This window comes from Gnatocerus cornutus, chromosome 8 (assembly GCF_029298725.1).
Source record: "Gnatocerus cornutus isolate USDA-ARS CGAHR chromosome 8, icGnaCorn1.1, whole genome shotgun sequence".
Taxonomy (NCBI): Eukaryota; Metazoa; Arthropoda; class Insecta; order Coleoptera; family Tenebrionidae; genus Gnatocerus; species Gnatocerus cornutus.
Window position 1 is genome coordinate 10,798,785 of NC_142240.1, and position 18,113 is coordinate 10,816,897.

The 18,113-nt window shown below is 37.3% G+C and overlaps 1 protein-coding gene across 2 annotated transcripts in view; it reads right to left on the reverse strand.

The window, feature by feature from the left end:
- The window catches only part of LOC148169745 (kinesin-like protein CG14535), a 91,663-nt gene that overhangs the window by 43,623 nt on the left and 29,927 nt on the right, over positions 1–18,113 (reverse strand). The gene's annotated exons all lie outside the window — the stretch shown is intronic.

The following is an 18,113-nucleotide window of genomic DNA, read 5'->3' on the forward strand; positions in this document are numbered from 1 at the left end:
TATTCAAACAATTTTCGTCCGTAATTCATAACACAGACTTATTTCATTAAATAAAACTTAATTAAAACTGTCGAGAGATTTTTTGTCCAAAAAGAAGGTTAGATCAAAGGAAAATATGAGTTTGTGCCCCTGAGGAGTGGAAAAGCTGCATCGCGTTCATAGTTTCGTCCTTGCACACTGCAGCTCTCGTCCTGTCGCCCATATTTATATAATTACAGTTGAGAGGTCACGAAGGCCACACCAACAGTCAGTGTTCATTAAAATTTAGTTTTCCTCTGGATTCATTTAAGCCTATTCCTTAATTATCTCCATAACGTGTCCTAGCAATTAGAACGTGACGTAATTATGAGACATTAGACAAAACTACACGTGTCACAAAAAACAAGCCCCCGCAATTAAAACACGTGGCAAAAAGCTCTCTCAATATAAATTAATTTAAAGTTCCAGCAGTACAAAGAGTGTATGAAGAGTCGTGGCTAATTTTGGTCCATTAAAAATAACGAATTTTATGGAAAGTCTGGATAACCCTTGAAATACTTGAACGATTGGCTTCGTTTAGACTGAACTTGAACCAGGTGCAACTGTCTTCTACTTCATCCGTGCTTCGTTATCGTGCTCCAGTGCAACGTCATCGTCACGGTGATAATGATGCTATCGGCTGGATTCATTTCCGGAGCTTGTTTAAAATCCCGGCCCATTGTGCGAGGCTTAGGAGATCTCTTGATATTGAAGCCAACTTGCGAATTTCGCCATCGCTGCATCCTCTAACGAATTTAATTTGTTGATCTTATAAGAATTCTAAGATTTCGTAGCTACAATGCGCCGATTAGCACAATCGTTGAAAAAGTGGCTGAACTCTCCTCGCGAAAGCGCCATAAATAAGCATTCATCTGAAGTAAATGTTAAAAGACATTTGGAAATGAGAAATTCGTTGGGGGAGAGTGGCAGATTTGAGTTGTAAGTTTAAGAAGAGGGGTCCGGGGTACTCAACAAATTGGAGCACTAAACGACAGGATGTTAAAGTAACGATCTTAGAAATGGTAGAGATCGCGACTTGATTCGCTGTCATCCTCATTAGTTGATAGAAAAGATAGTTCGGAAAACATCGCGGCTTTAGATGGATGAAGCACCAGACAATAGCCACGAGGAAGCTTCATTTTCAAATCTTGGCTCAATTACGGCTATACTCTTAATAACGAAGGAATTTCTGAAACAAAAGCAGGCTTTCAAGGATTACAGGCTCGTGGAGGCTTCTCTGTGAACTGAATTAGTTGTACGACGCAACCACCGAGAGGGTTGTATTTAAATTAGCGACCAAGAAAGCGACTAAAGTGATAAACTGCTAAATTAATAGATTGTTCACTGTTTCCTGTCGTACATTCTCTTTACAATGTTGTTTACTAACAGACCGACCGAGTTTTAAGTGATGAAAGGGCGTATATGGAAAAGGCGGCTTTGTGTCCTTTTCGGAGACACAAAGAATTGTTTATTTATTGCTGGCAGTTGTAACACGTCTAAAGCTTTGATTAGAGGTCGTGCGATTTGCGGGACACTTCCAAATAGCTTCGTTTGCTTAAAATAGACACTTTTAGATGACGCTAATGGGGAAACAAATTGCAACACACGAGTGTTTAGTGGGTATTATATTACAACGAGGCTGGAATTCACGGTTACGAAAATAACGAAAACATGATCACAATCAATCACTATATTATCGAAAAATATATTATAATAATAATAAAGAACCACGTGCTACGACTTGCATTCTTCACTGACAGCAAAACAACTCAAAGTGCTAATAAACCCACTTCTGGTAATTTCATGAAAGAACCATAAGTTAGCTATTAATTTCTCAACTAAATATCCCATAAACCTCATGTATAATATAAAACCCAGTAAAAGAGAGTTATAGTACCGTGGGGCCATTGACATTACTTCCTATTACAACGTTCCATTTTGTAAAGTGTTCTTTTATCTCGTAAGAAAATGTGGAACACTCCTGTACCACCATTTTTCGAGCATAACAGTTTTGATCAAAATTGCCCAACAAGATTTATTCGATATTTTTATTATAAACTCACCTAGAAATTAAATTTCGTCAGTCTTCCTTCCAACGCTTTCATTAACATTTTTGTGGCCCCGTTAACGATCCCATCACTGTAATTGTAACAGTAGGGAATGTGTATCTAATATGTAGTTATTTCCGACGCCCTCACCATGAAGATACCATACGAGCCATCTGTTTAACGCTTGACAGAAAAATTGAATACCGTATCGAAACCGTCCAAATTCAACAAGACTTGAACATTGTTGTAACAGCTCCGAAATAGTTGAGCAATAACACGTACGAAAGTTTCCGTAATATTCATATGTATCCGGAAGCGAGCCCGGAATGCGGTAAGATGCATTCCTGTGCGGTCACGAAACATTTACTAGATTGCAGATTTTATTCCGGGCGCGCCACAACTAGGGCAATCTACTAAAAAAAATGCTGTGGCCAGTTATTTTTACAACCCCTCGGATTTGCATGGCTGTCGTGGCTCGTCTTACTTTCCCTAATTCCGGATAACTTCCCCGTTTTAAATGTAGCGTATTTCCTAACGAACGGCGCTGATTGGGTTATAGCTTTTTGTATCCGACTAAATAAGAAAAAATAATGACGTTTCCAGTTGTGTGGCTCATTTAAATCGGATTTTTCCATCCAACTGCTCTTTTTATCGGATCCAAAGACCGACGCTTGGTAAAAAACTGAGTTTCGGTATGTTGTGACAGTAATCCGTTCAACTCGACTATGGTGTTTAGAAACAATGACGCTGTTACCCACCGAGTCGAGATAAAACGACAAAAGGATTGTGTTTTTCGTTTTCACTCCGCTTTTAATCTATTTTTAGCCCGCTGAGACGTCACTCAGATTTTCAAAGTTTGAAATTTGCCATATGTGGGATACGTGATATACAACAAGCTTACAGTCGGGATAATGAAATCTAGAGTTTCAAACCGGGTTCTGTTCACAATTTCGTCATTAAATTAATGAAAAATTCAGGTTGGTTTTTATGGCAACAGAACGAAAGCTAATATTTGGAGATTGCAGCATTTCAACAAAATTCTTCGTGGGGAATTGATTTACGAGCAATTTACAGCTCGAAATTTTAATCGTAAGAAGTAAACAACATTTCTAAAGAGCGATTTTATTCACTTTTTGTCGGAATTTTACGATGTCTAATTCCGTCTATTTCAGAACAAGTAAATGCAATTAAGGGTATAAAAAGACAATTTTGTTACAAACCATTAAGTTTTTGGTACTGTTGTAATAAGCACAGCCACTTTGCACTCTTTCTGTTTTAATTAAAAAAAAAAAACAATTTTTTTATTATATTTTGTGTTTGTTTGGTGATACATCTCCATTCATACAAACGCAATTAAAATATTTGGCTGCCCTGCCAATGATTCCATCCCCGCTTGTGTCGACGGTGGTTCATTTAGACGAATTCCTCTCCGAAATCTGCATTTTAATTTAAACTGAAATTCCTTTGGTGTTTCATTAAAAGCGCGAGTAGAATCGTGCCCTTTCTTCAATTATTTTCCTTTAAAGTGTTATTAAGAATAACCCGAAATCCCCGACCCTTGTAGTGCAGCGATTTTATTTTTCACAGCGGAATCCGTAAATTTTCAATTGTAGTGAAATATTTTTCCAGTGAGACATATTTCATAAATCTCAGTGAAGTATCGTTGAAAATTTAAAAGGAACTCGGCGCAGATGAGGAGTCCAGACGGTCAATAAGACGTTGATAAGAGTGGTTGGTAAGTTCACAATAGACTACCAACCTTTGACCTGAGTCCTTTGCTATGCAAATTCGTCTTTTGAAATACACTCCACTTCCTCGCCTCTGCACATCTGCGAAGTGTAAGGGTAGATTTATTGTTGTAGCGCGATTTGGAGAATGGTTTTCGATAAATCTGATTTTTTGCCAAAAACCGCTCGCTCTTCTTTAATTTGAGTTGAATATTTAACTAATGCTGCTGTTTACCGTGAAATATGCTGCATTGTGAAAGACAAATGAGCGTGTTTTTCAACGGTAAAAAGTACGCGTTGAAATGTTATTTAGCGCATTGTGATGGTTTTCAACAAGCATTTGGAATCTTGCTTTGTACACTAATGTCAGAGGTTTTAAACGGAACAAAGAACGTAGTAAAGCGCGCGTGTGTTTGCAATTATGTATACGCTATTTGACTACTTTTTTATTCCCATTTGTTCGAGGATTCGGCTTCGTTAAAACACATCGCATGAATTTACATTCAAAAGCTTTTGTGTCCGATCAAATTAACGCGAATGCATTTGTTACACAATGTCGAATTTTGGCGGATGCGCCGGGCAAACACAAATTTAAGTCGTGTCGCAAGTCATCAATCTTTTTAATTATCACGCATCACATTTTTTCGACAATATAAATCAAAAACAGAGTTTCGATATTTGATCGACGAAGAGCTGTCAAAACAGAGATGATTAGAGAGTCGTTATTTGGTTCAACAGCTAGGGGACTCACACGGTAGCTAATGACGTCATAATAAACAGTCTGGACGTCACCTGCCCATTAACCAGCTTTTCGCATTTGTTTCATTGTCACTGCACCGTTGCAAAAAACAGACTAACATTTTTACAGTCATCATCGATCGAAATTAATTCCCGATTTACTTGTTGTTTAGGATTTTTAATTTTCATAGCATCAATGAAATTCGTGCATTTAGAAACATGGAAAAATAGTTCAGTTTCAAACGAATTTTTACACGCCATCGGATGCTGTAACTGGAGATAATTGTTTGTACAAAACGTGCAGTTGTTTTAAAATTTTCTGGCTGGCAACACTCGATTTATTTTTATTAAAAAACGCGAGCCTGAATAAAATTATTAGATTTCGAGTGGCGTTCATGTATTAAACATCACATTTTCGGGAAAATTAATTTTTTTAGTTAATTTAATGCATCGCCGCCGGCGCATCCACCATTTCCGCGTGGTTTTCACACTTCTGGTCAAATCAACTTTCCGGTTGCAAATATATCCTAATCAGATTCTTTTTAATTTTAAAATGCTGACAGAAAACACTGTATTAGCATGAAATTGCATTACGCACCCTTAGTTCCACCCTTTTAATTTTAATCCAATTTAAAATCTCGTGTGGCGAATAATAGGCCGTAATGTAAAGGGTCAGTATTGTGGTGGACAATGGATCTTACGTCATATATACCTCCACAAATATTTTCATTAAATTTTTGACGGGCGCTAACAATGAATGAATCATAAAATTAGATAAAACGTTTTTCATTTATTCTATCGAATTTTATATTTCAAGCAATTAAAGCCAGTAATAATGTAAAAAATTAATTATTTTTCCATTTGCCGCAAAATAATTCCGCCCATCAAAATCCAGCTTCTCTGCATATGAAATATTTAGTAAAATTTGAGCTGAACATGTCACAGGGCAATCTACCTGTCGAAGTTGCTTTTGCAAATGTAAATTACATAAAATATTAACGATCATCTGCCTAAAGTTGTAATTCATGCAAGAGCCGCTTCAGTGACAAGGAATTTCCATTATTCCCCATTAAATTATAAATGTGCGCATTCGAAAATAGATCGGTTTAATTTTATGGGGGCTGGAAATGGCGCGATTTCGGTTGTTGCTATACAAATTTTGTATTCAAGGTGCAATCGTTTATTTTTGCGTCTTCTGAAATAAGTCAGTAGATAGGCGACAGCCTCGTTTGTATTCAAGAGTACACATTTAATCTGATACATGTCACGCACCGGTGCTTTAATCTTAATAATAATAAACTTGACATCCTGCATCTTGACTAGATTGCCGTCAATCGGGAGGGGCGCAAAAAGAGCGGAGCTAATTTTGATACGCAGTGACCAATTAAAGAGCATTTTTTTAATTAGAGAGTTGACAAGAAAATGTTGTGTGAATTTTAGTAGAGCTTCTCGTTTCGTTTCGCCCCGAAAAAGCGAATCTGCTTACAAAGTAAATTCACAAGAACAACACAATTCTCCATTGTTCATTTCCGCAAGATGAATATCATACAAAAGAAAAACCACTAAATCATACCACAGCTCCCCGAAACAAAAAAACCAAATCCTTCTCTCCCACATTTTTTGCGGCAAGTGGCGGCTTTATACAGTTTTAATGATTTTTTAAGAGTCCTGTTTAAAAAAAAGTACCAGATCTAGATTGGCGCAACATGATTGCGTCCGTCACGGCACTGATATTAAACATGAACTTTGTTTTACAAAAGCGAATAAAAACGACGACATTTAAATCGTGCTTCTCTTGACATTTTCCGTTTCTTAGAGAGGGTTGGAGGTGTGAACCCTTTTACGATAGAAATTCCACGTTAAATAAGTAATGCGGATGGGCCTCGGCGTCCACAACATGATTAGCTCGAGCTGTAGAGGTTGTCCAATGAGCCATCAGGAGATGTTCAAATTGAGTTAGCCGCACGTTTCCCGACTGGAACAAAATCCCGCAGGAGTTGTCACCGGTGATGTCATGTTTATATTAAGCTGTAGGAGCTTTTTCAAGGAGACACTTTTATAATTTACTATAAACAACTTGGGCCAGCACACAATATTCATCGGTGTTGGTTAATCCATTTCCAAAGCGTTATATTTATAGAATTATCGTCGGAAATCGTTATTAAGTTGCCCAACGATGCAATAATTACCTCTGTCTGCACAAATCTGGTGTTTTAATAGCGTGTATCGTGTGTGGATGCGACTAAGCATGATTTAAAGCCGGAGGTCTCCTCCTTATATGACACAGGCGAAGACACGAAGCGCCTTTATTACACGTTATTACAGTAGTATTTCCAGCTTATGCGTCGGAGCTCAGAAAGGGCTCAGTAAAAGAGATAATAGTCTATATGAATTCTTGGTTCAATGTGCACATGAATTATTAGTGGGATTTACGGAGGTATGCAAAATGATGTGCGTGTGAGCTACTCAAAACTACACCATTTTAATTATAACTTGAATCGTGCTTAAGAGAACACTCATTGGAAATGTCAAACGGAGTTTCCGTCTCAGATTTCCGATTTGTGAAAATGACATGTGGGGCCAACACCTCTCGACATGGACGTGTGCGCATTTTTGCCGACTGTTGTCTGGAATTAGATCCATAATCTATTTACTTTCCTATTTACTTCCTCTGTTCGTATTTAATTCGATCACATTCGTGGTCGTGTGGAAATTAACGCCAGCGCGCATCGTGGAAAACTGCAGAAAAATCGCAATCCCGAACTGAATCCTGGGATTCTAATCCTAAGAATTTCATTACTTTCCCGAGTGGAAGGGTTTACAAAGCGTCTAAAATTCCACCCACCCTCTGATTACAAAATCATTGCAGGAAGTACTCAGTAATTCCAGTCGTTAGAACTTGATTTGAAGAAACACCGTGTTCGTGTAATGAAATTTAAGAAAACGCGGACATGAAAAACAGCCATAAAAGGCCGCAACTTTATAATTTTTGCTCCAGTTTAAAGCACGCGACTCGTAATAAATTAGCATTAATGGAGTGTTGAACACATTAAAAGCTGGATAATGAGCGGACGATTAAAGAGTAAATCCTGGCAATAGATAGTCGTCTTCACTTTTCTGCTTTTTCTCAATCGATTCGTGGCGAAGTCGCTCTCTATCGGTGAAACATCAAACTCGACTCATCGTTCGAATGTCTGTCACCAGAGTGCCCTTTTCAGTGCAACTTGCAGCGATTTACCTTTTGACCTAATCACATGCTATATCGTAATAAAGGACCAGACTTACTCTGTCAAAGGTTGGGGAATGATTGAGTAGCTGCAAGTTTGAAAAATTCAGCCCTTATCGCCCCTTTGAAAGACCATATTAATTAACCTGCGCCCCTGCATAATATGCCCATTAATTTAATTATTTTGTGGAAATATATCCACAATTCGATAAAACTGTCACAATAACATTGAAATTTAAGCGACTGATCGTAAACTTTTTTTTAATTCATGCCAGCCACGGAAACAATCTCCTCTAGTTAATCGCACATTTTCATAAATTTACAAATGTGTTCTATTTAAATGTCAGATCAAGATAACGGTATCTTAAGTATAAATAAAGTGTGGAAAATGTGGGAAAGAGGGTGAGGTTCACGCTTTTTTTTCCATGTCACATTATCGGAAATAATCATCAGAGAATTCGCAATGCTGAGGTGTAGCTCCTTTCACAATTTAGTAGCGAGTTTTACCTGGAATGTGAGTGTTATCTTTCGCTTTTGCGGAATATTAAGTTGAAATGTACCATTTTACCGTTGGATGGAGTTCTTTTATTACTTACAAAAAATTTTAAATGAACACTCAAATGGATTTCTAATAGTTTTGTTCATTTAACTTTATGGCAGGTTGCAAGAAATTGCGTTGCATGAGTCATCGATACGGAGATTCCAATATGTGAAAAATTAGGATCGATAATCTAACTATTTCCATGTTAAAGAGGAAAATGCAACAGGTCTAATCCTAGATCCTTCAGTTGAAACCCTCCTTTGGATTTTTGATCCATAGAATATTGTTCAATAATCTCTAGTTCCTAGTTTTCTTGCCTGTTTGCGAAATCGACATGACATTTTAAGATGCAGACTTTAGAATTCGAAATTTGTCGCACCATAAAATCCGACGACGAAACAAGCCGTAAGAAATGACCAGAAAAATTCACTGCCAACAACCCATAAATTCCCCAAGAAAATTTATTCCATTCTCTCAAGCCGTATCAAATAACAATTAACCAAACACCCACATGGGCACTTTATTCCCTGCCACCCCATTGTCTCATTTTGTTTATTTCCCACTAACGTGCAAAGCAACCATTAATATGACAAGACTACCAAAAATATGGTACATAACTCGATCTATTATCCTGATAAAATTTTCATTATTAAAAAAGCATAAAGAATTATGTTCCCAATCTCCCTTGATTAAAAATTTCCGAACTCAATTTTAATTCTCGGTGTCTTTTTACGTCTCGGTCGCGTGTAAGAAGTAAGCACAGTGCGTGGAATTGTTAAATTGGCATTTTACGACTTCTACCAACCCTACCTGGCAGCGCCCAATTAATGGTGTCGTAAAAAGTCGACGGTCACTAAAGTGATTGCTTGTTTTATTGTTTGTAGAGATATTTGTTGATGAGGTATTAAAAATTTACCTCTCGCTGTTTTCGAATTTATTGCGTTTACACATGAACCGAGCAAGTTTAGGTCAGGGCGTGCCAAGACGGAGATGTTCAAAAAAAATCATTCAATGCATTAACATACAAAACTCAGATTACGCTTCGATCCGGTAATCTGAGAACACCGCTATTCAATTAACTATAAATCGAGTGGACGAGCTTCGAATGGAAAATAATGAGATAAATAAAATTAAAAACCTCGACACTGATTGCAACGCTGCTAGTACCAATTAAGAGATAACGCCGGTATAAGGTGGTACAAATTTTTGATGTCTTACCCTATCGCCGACATGTTTTTAGCTCTTTTATGTTGGTTTCTTGAGCTAATTACCGATAATCTAGAGTTAAGACGGACATAACCGTATCTATTATGCTAATGCAAAATCAATATTAGCCCGATTTAACACGAAATGGGATAATGAGCGAGATTTTTCTTCTTATTTTACTGTAAAAATAAACAACGTCTCACTTAGCTATATTTTGCATTAGCAACGCTTAGTGTTAGTTATGTTAACGGGAACGCTAAAGATGAGTGCTTTAAAATAATGACTTGCCATTTTTCAGGTTTCCACGATAAATATTTAACGATTACACAATTTTTCGAAAATACCGTCACCGTTCTCGAACTAATTGATGAGTTCATTAAAATGCATCAGTATTTTTTGCGGGACGTTTAGTTTTCCATTAGCGAGTGATTTCTAGAATTTAACAGTGCCGGTGTCGCGACAGTTTGTTCAATTATTGATTTGTTTATTTTCGGACGGTATTTCGAAAAACTAGACAAAGCTTTTTTCGGTTGGTCTGAACTGATCTTTTCCCGTTCCCGTTTCTGTCGCCGTAAATCTCAGTTCGGAGCTTTTCGGTGTAAATTAAATGGAAGCTTTCAAATTATAGATGTAATTCGCTTTGACCACGCGAAGGAGAGTCCATTAAACGTCCACCATTATTCAGCAGTGCTTTACTACCTCCTTACAACGCGTGATATAAGCGTGACAAATGAAAATTTTATTAGTTTACGCATAAAACAAGCAGTGGACAGAGTGGACATTGAAGTTGCCTTTCGGTCATCCATCATTGCGGAACGCCTGCAGAGCGTCCTAGTCTTGTGACTGCACACGTGTATCTTATCGTTTCTGATAACAACGCCGAATAGTACTCGGGCTAATTTTAATGCCTTTACGCACACAACCTACAGGATAATTGATGGGGGGGCTGAGGGAGGTAGGTGACATCTACCCTTCGGGACACGCACGAATGTCGACAGGCGACATGCATAAAGATGCCGTATATTAGTTCGACACGCACGCAGCAAAACGATTTTTAATCCACAAACGCTGCATATGTGGACTCTCATGAATTCGAATTTGAAACTGCGAGATGTTAATAGAGCCAGAGCCAAATCCTGCTAGTCCCCGACATTTTATAATTCTGAAAACCGATTGCATGTCGTGCAAAGTCATTCGTTAAACAACGCGACCATAAACATTTTATTATTTAATAAATATAATTACTACTCACCCCATTCATCAACGATGTGACTAAACCCCAAAGCTCTAACCCATAAAAACACAAAACATGAACAACAAAGCTCCAACCCATAAAGCCCCAGATACCCATCATTCCTCCAATTACAACCCCATAAACCCGATAATTTAAACAAATAAAAAATCAGAGCCACGAAAGCTCGCCTGTGACAAACTTTATTCCTTTTCCTCAACATTACCATTTTTTCGAAAAGGAATGTGTCCAGCGAGGGCTGTTTAAATTCCAGGGCAGATATGATATCGGTAACACAACCGACTCTAGGTCGGACCACACACGAAGTGGGGCCTTGACACGCGACCACAGCCCTTCTTGTAATTTGTCAAATTGTTTTACGCACTTATTTATGCAGCAAATGGGTGTTTGCTTTGAATAATGGCGATTTTATGCGATTTTTTCTAATAATTAAGGTTGGCTTCTCAGTGGGTTGCCTTTTACAGGGTCGTTTTGGGAAATATGACCGAGTTTTGGTGGACGCAACGCACGCATTGGGCCCGCAAAGTGACGCCAGGGGGCTTTACTTATTGAGGTTATTAAATTTGCATAAAGGAAGCTAAATAAGGCGGGATACACACAGGTGTGGGATGGACGAGGAGGGTGGTTTAATATTTTACTTCAAAGGAACAGGATGCGAATAATTCTTGTTTGGGAATTTAATCACGGAATGGAAGAAACATTTTTAGAGTCTTTACACAATTTTCGTTCACTTCACACGTAATTTTTTAATCAATTTACGAAGACTGCAAAAATCAAGCAATTGACTTTGTTGTAATAGAAAAGGACTTGCAGGACCTGTCTAAGAATCCAAAGAATGATAGAAATTCGAGACCTCTCCCAGAAAAACCTAAATAGCTTATGGAAAATACTAGAAAATCCCAGAAAACCTTAAAAAAACTCAAAAAGCCTTCAAAGTTAAAAAGATAATAATTCCGAGAAAAACTTACACAATCATCGACGGTTCCAAAGCTCTTAAAAAAACCTTAAAAATTCTATAAAATCCTAGAGAATTGCATTGAATTCAACAGAATGCCAGAGGTTCCTAAAGAAACAGAAAATCCTGAGAAATATGAACCACTCACTTCAAAAATTATGTCGTGTTGCCTTCACCATAAAATGGTGGTCTACAACATATGTAAACAAGAGGACTATTATTATACTATCAGACTTCAAGTACTAATTGCCCGGTATTATAACCTGTCTATAAAATTCCGCAGATAAGATCTTAGGAGATCGTTTAGTGTGGGATGCCCGCTTTTACGACGTTTCTTAGAGGACAATTTTAATACAGCTATAATGATTACTTCTGATTATAAGAAAATAGCGGCCTACACAGAAGCAACATTTTATTAAACACTAAAACCGATCTAAATATTAGTGGCCATTGAAGATAGCCCTAAAACTGCTTTTCCTGATCAATTCGCGTCTCCTTTTTCATACTTACATCCATCTCCCCATTGAGAAATCAGCAGTTAATCTACCGAAAGCCATAAAACTAGAATTAGAGCTTAAGTCATCACACTCCGTACATCGAACCTATCAATTTTATTATGGATTTCGTAGATTTATGCAGTAATCGGATAGAACTAAGCGCGAAAGTGTCGTTTTTCCCCTCTAATAAATGTCCTTTTTAATAAATAATTTCGTCGCGTAATCTGGGTCGCTTTTCAATGGGGGGTCTAAATAAACAATGTCTTTGTGGCGCGGTTAGTTGGGCAAGTGTTCAAGTATAAAAGCCAATTTAAATGTATAGAATTACTAGGATCACTCCCTTGATTGTGTTATTCTGTTGTCGGCCCTTACATTGCACTTAACGAAGCAGTAAAATATGCGACCCTTGGGAAGGCTATTAATAATGGTCGCGAAGATGGGACACGCATGATAAATTTATTTCCATTTAACAATAATTAAAAATTTATTTTCACATTCCAGTATGACTTTTTTACTAATGATCTGCCTGAATGAGTATCATGTTTTCGTCTTGAGGGTGTGAATTCCAAAAATACATGACTTTGACGAATGTTAGGGGCGCTAATACGGGGTGTTTGTAAACTCATTTTTTAAAGTCTGTTCCCTTCAACACCCCATGTGTCAAACTCGCCTTTAATAAGTCAAGTCCGTAGTCAATACGAGCACACACCGGTGCCCCACGTGAGCCCCCGTCCGAATCAATTAGACTCCAATGTAAATTTAGGGGGGTTTCAACAATCGGCTATGTTTAATGATCGGGATTATGACGTACCCTTAATAAGTTGGGATTTCAAGAGAGACGAACTATTCATAGCGTAGAAATTGCTTCCTGAAACGGCTGAAATTATATTGGCGGTGTAATGTTGATGAAACGGTATAACAGGTAAATTCAGAGCGCTACGCTTACTTGTTTGCTTTTAATATGAGAATTTCCATAATTGGTTAGTATAATAAAGAAGACCTTTTTATACTTCTAGTTTAATTCCATCTTCCACTTAACGGAGAGCGCGAAAAACTCCTCTCCCAACGGTTTATTATTATTTACAGTATATTAATTTTTATCCCAGCTATTAAAATAATATTAGCACAGAGCAGAGTTGTTATTGTTTACAACGAACACAGAGAAAGTAATTACAACATCGTGAGCTTTTCACAATCGTCTTATTCATTCCTATCAAAATATCTCGTGACCCATTTCTGAGTTCAGCGATTGATAAATGGGCACTAATAGATCCACGGATCTGTCAATAATTCATGATATTGTAGTGTCGGAAAAACGAGAAGTAAGCGTTTCCACGACTTGAAGCAGTTCTAATTAACATGAGATACGTCCGCACTAAATGAATTTACATTCAAAGAATAAGTTCAATTACGGCATAATCTTCTTTGAATTTAAATGAGTGTGACCGGAGGCAGAGACTAATTGTAACGTTACGAAACGGTATTATTATTGATTCGACATTTTTATTCTTATTTCTCATTTAGACACATTATTTTAAATTCGTTTTTGTCGTTTATTTCCATTACATGTGTTTACAGGTGCGTTACACATTACACAAATTACCTCAAATAAGTAATGTTAAACAGTACAACTACTGTTTGCATGCGTTAAATCGCATCGACGCTTTTGTAATCACCATTTTACATTCGATCCAGACTTCATCGAGCAGACTGGTGATAAAATCAAAAATATGAGCGCTGTATGGTGCTAAATGGCACCATGGGCTTGCAAATATAAAAAATGGGCAGCAGAAGCTTTAAATCCTTCAGTGAATTCGTAGAATAATTGTTTATTACTCTTTGAAATCAAATGAAAAAACCAAAAAATACAATTTTGAGAAGAAAATTTTCAGTTGTCAACACCTCGAATTTCCGCTCTCATCACCACAAAAATAACCTCTTAATTCATAGTATCACTTTATTTGCATGGATATCTCCTTAATTGCATCTTTTTCAGATGAAGTCGTAAAATCTTGTACAGTAGCCAGTCGAACGACTGCCATCATTAAATTTAAGGGGACTTTTACGAGCAGTTGCAAATAAAATTCTGTACTCATCGTTTCATACTATGATCCAATCGCAGTAATAACCTTTTATTTTGAATCGGTATTTATTTTCGTCACGTTTCGTATTGAATACTCGCGAAGACCAATAACATCACACCGAAAGAAAAAAACTACTCCACTGCACCGAAAAGACGGACCATTAGTTGCACTCATTGGGGCCATTAATGAGGTTTGAATTTTGATACCATTATGGCTTTTAATAGGGGGTGGACTATCAATCATGGGCTATCAATGGGGGTTTGAAAATTTTATATTGCACTCAATTTCGGTGGAGTTTTTAAAATCGCGGTTTTATATCCATACGCATGAACCTGTAATTCCATAATTGGTATTAATAACACCAAATTTAATTCATTAAGTATGCAAAGTGTCCATAATGAGACAATTTAAATTCATCATTTCCTGCCAAATACAGAGAGTTTTATTTGTGGGTCACCACGATTTTCTCTATAAATAGAAGAACTGACACTTATTGTCCTTTTGAACCAATTTCTGAAAAGGTCATCCCCGCGCCACCATTATCAATAAATCAATTAATTCAAATCAGCATCCCGATTTATTTTGGACAACACTAATAAATTCGTCCGTCACAATCCACCGCTGCCATCACAAAAAATCCAAAACCAATTAAACCGAGAATATGACAGTGCATCCATTAATTTGTGACTAAACTCTTAAAACGAGTATTACGTGTAAGTTAACACGAAGATATTGAGCTTGATCTTGCACCTCACGACGTGAATATTAAGCATGGGAAAACGGCCTTATAAGAATGCAAATTAAGATTTTTTCGTCGGTCGCAGTTCGGAATCGTCCGTGTTAATTCCCATGACAGAATCCGGACAAATCGATTCGTCTCGACAAGAATTTAACCGATTAAACTGCTAATTAAAACGAGAATCGGCTGATGGATAGCGACTGTGTCGCAATTAACCTCGAAAATAGTCAACAAGATCGCAAAAATCGATGGCGGACAGTAGCGGAAACGCTCACACGTGGGGAATAGCAATAAATAGTGTCAACTTCGAATAGCTACAAGAAATGCGATGTAGATGGAAATCAGAGCGCCGCGCCGAAGGCGCAAGTCCGCTCGAATTTTTCGTAAGACTACGTAATTACGCGACTCGACGACAATTATCGGCCGCTCAACTTTTTCCTCGAGTTCCTCTTCGGAATTAAACGATGGAGCACGTGGGAACACATCAAAGAATTCAGTTACGGTTTTATAAGCCACTAATGATACATAATAAGGATCCCTTTTATTTATGACCACAACGTGGTTCGACGTTGCAATTAAAATTCACCCAAAACTCCACCTTCGAATAAATCAAACTGTTTTCCCTGCAGAAATTTCCCGATGCACGTACATGTATAAAACTGCAATAAACTCGTACGCTAACGAATACTTAACAAGGACAAGAGCGTGATTTGCATAAAGAGAGGACAAATTTATTTGATGTGGTCGTCAATATGTGATATGTAAGAACGTGGATAATCAGCAGGAGTGGTGCTATTAAAAAGGGATATACAAAGCACGACTTGGAGAACACTGGCGACCTACGACCCTCGAAGCGAGAAACATGATGTCCGAACTGATCTAGAAATTGTTGCATTGTGGCCGTTACTTCACATTATTAATAACGATCCGTCTCCATAACGAATGCAATTACTCACTTTCAAACCACAAAGCAACTGTACTTTTGGGAATTAATCACACAATTATTTGGATCGGAGATAATTTATCACAAAGTTGCATTTTTATACAGAAGCCAAAATTTTTGTAACCCCTCTGCCCGGGATAAATCGCGCTGTAATTTCTCAAGAAGATTAGTGACGGAACAGACACAAAGACACAACAATGGATGTTTCGACGAGGGTTACAACCACCCCTGTTTACCTTCAAACTCATTTTTAACATGTTGTTAGTGAGTGAAATGCTGGACAGTTAATTTAGAAAAAACTAATTTGGTTAGGTATTTTAGATGGCATATTTTGCATGAGCAAGCTTAATTTGATTATAACTGAAGTGGAATAAATTATGCGTGTGCTCAACGCGGCGTCGACTCGTAATGGAGTTAATAAAAAGGCGAAAAATGCTAAATTAATATTGGGTAACTGTTAATTAAACGGCTAAACATGGAGAGGTTTCTGACATGCAGCGACACTAACTGCAAAGGTGTTTTTATAGAGCCTCGGGAAAAAAACGAAAAAATAACAAAACTGACTTTTTCCAGGGGTCAAACGGACGAGAACAAAGCCAATTACGTCTCGGATACAACGTAAAATTATCTAGCATTGTCATTTCCTCGACGATCAAGAGTCTTCAGAAACCGCTAAATGTTTACGTGTTTATATTCAAATCGATAAGTGATAAACTGAGGAGAATTGAATCTGAAGAATATCCGAGAAAAACGTTAATATCTAAAGGATTTGAAGTTGGCCCCAAAGGGCCATAAGGGTCTACAATTTTGCGCCCTCGAGCTTACCACAAAAATTATTGTCGATAGTTTAGCTTTGAAATCTATTATTAAAATTACAACCTCAGGCAAAATTTCGATCTGTGGCCTTTACAGGTTCGCCACAATTTCCCATCATTGTAAAATCAAATTACCTAATGTTTAATTTAGCAGACGAACTATAGTGCAGCCTAACAAACCATGAAATTTTAATTCTGCATTCCATCCCAATATTTTGCAGTAAAAATATTTCATGAGTTTAAACGAATGGGAAGTAAACGGGGGACTAATTAGTAATAACTTACCTACCGTAACATAAACATATAAAGTAAGGTTGTGTAATTCCAGCAGATTGGTTTTCTCTAATGAGATCTCTTTTTGCATTATTTATTATTATGGAGCCTCGTAAATGAAAGTTTGTATGATGTTTGTAAGAATTTATAATTATCCAGTCGGATATTTACGAGTAGATTAAAAGTTATGACTGATTTTAATTTTTAAGTATTAGCGAAAATCGGCGTCTTCATATCAAGAATCTCAGTGTATTCCATCGCCGGCAATAATAAATATTTACGTCCATTAACCTGATAAAGCTTTTATTTAACTAATGACAATCAAATTAATTATTACCCGTTTGTTGAATCCTTGATAACTCCTGTCTAGAAAATCCACTCTGACCTTTCGCCTCGTCTCAAAACCAACAAATTGAAAACGATAAACGCTTATTTGTTATAAAGCGGGGTCAAATAAAGACTCCGTTTGTTGGACGAAACAACAATACGCTTTATGACAGTTTTATATGTTTCTTTGCCGTACACTTAGTAATGAATCCTTTCGCAATTTTCCTCGTCATAAAAGCATTTTAAAATCAAAATAAATCACTGCGAGCGTTTAATTGTAGCCTCAGCGTGTAAATTTAACTGCCAAAATTCCTATTCATATGCAAATCCAGCTGAAACGATTTATTTTTATGATGTCGGGGGTGTTAATTAAATACTTGAATCATCCAATCGAAAGTAGTTATTGGACGATCGTGGGGTACATAACGCTCGGGGTAATTTCCTAGGGATTTTTGTGTGGGTCGTCCCGCAACAGGTGTGTGGGTGTTAGCATATCGATTACAAACGTTTACTTCTTCTTGACCGCCTTTGAGCGCTACTACCGTTTAATAACAATGTTCGAGAGCTTGTTGACGGTTTTGGAGGTTAATTGCTCTGCGGCCACATTCATCAGGAAATCGAGTTTAATTAATGGTTCAACTTGTTAAGCAACGACTTCTCAACAGATTTCAAAAGTTCGAGAGAATTTAGTAAACTGAAACTCGACACCTTTTGATGTAGACAA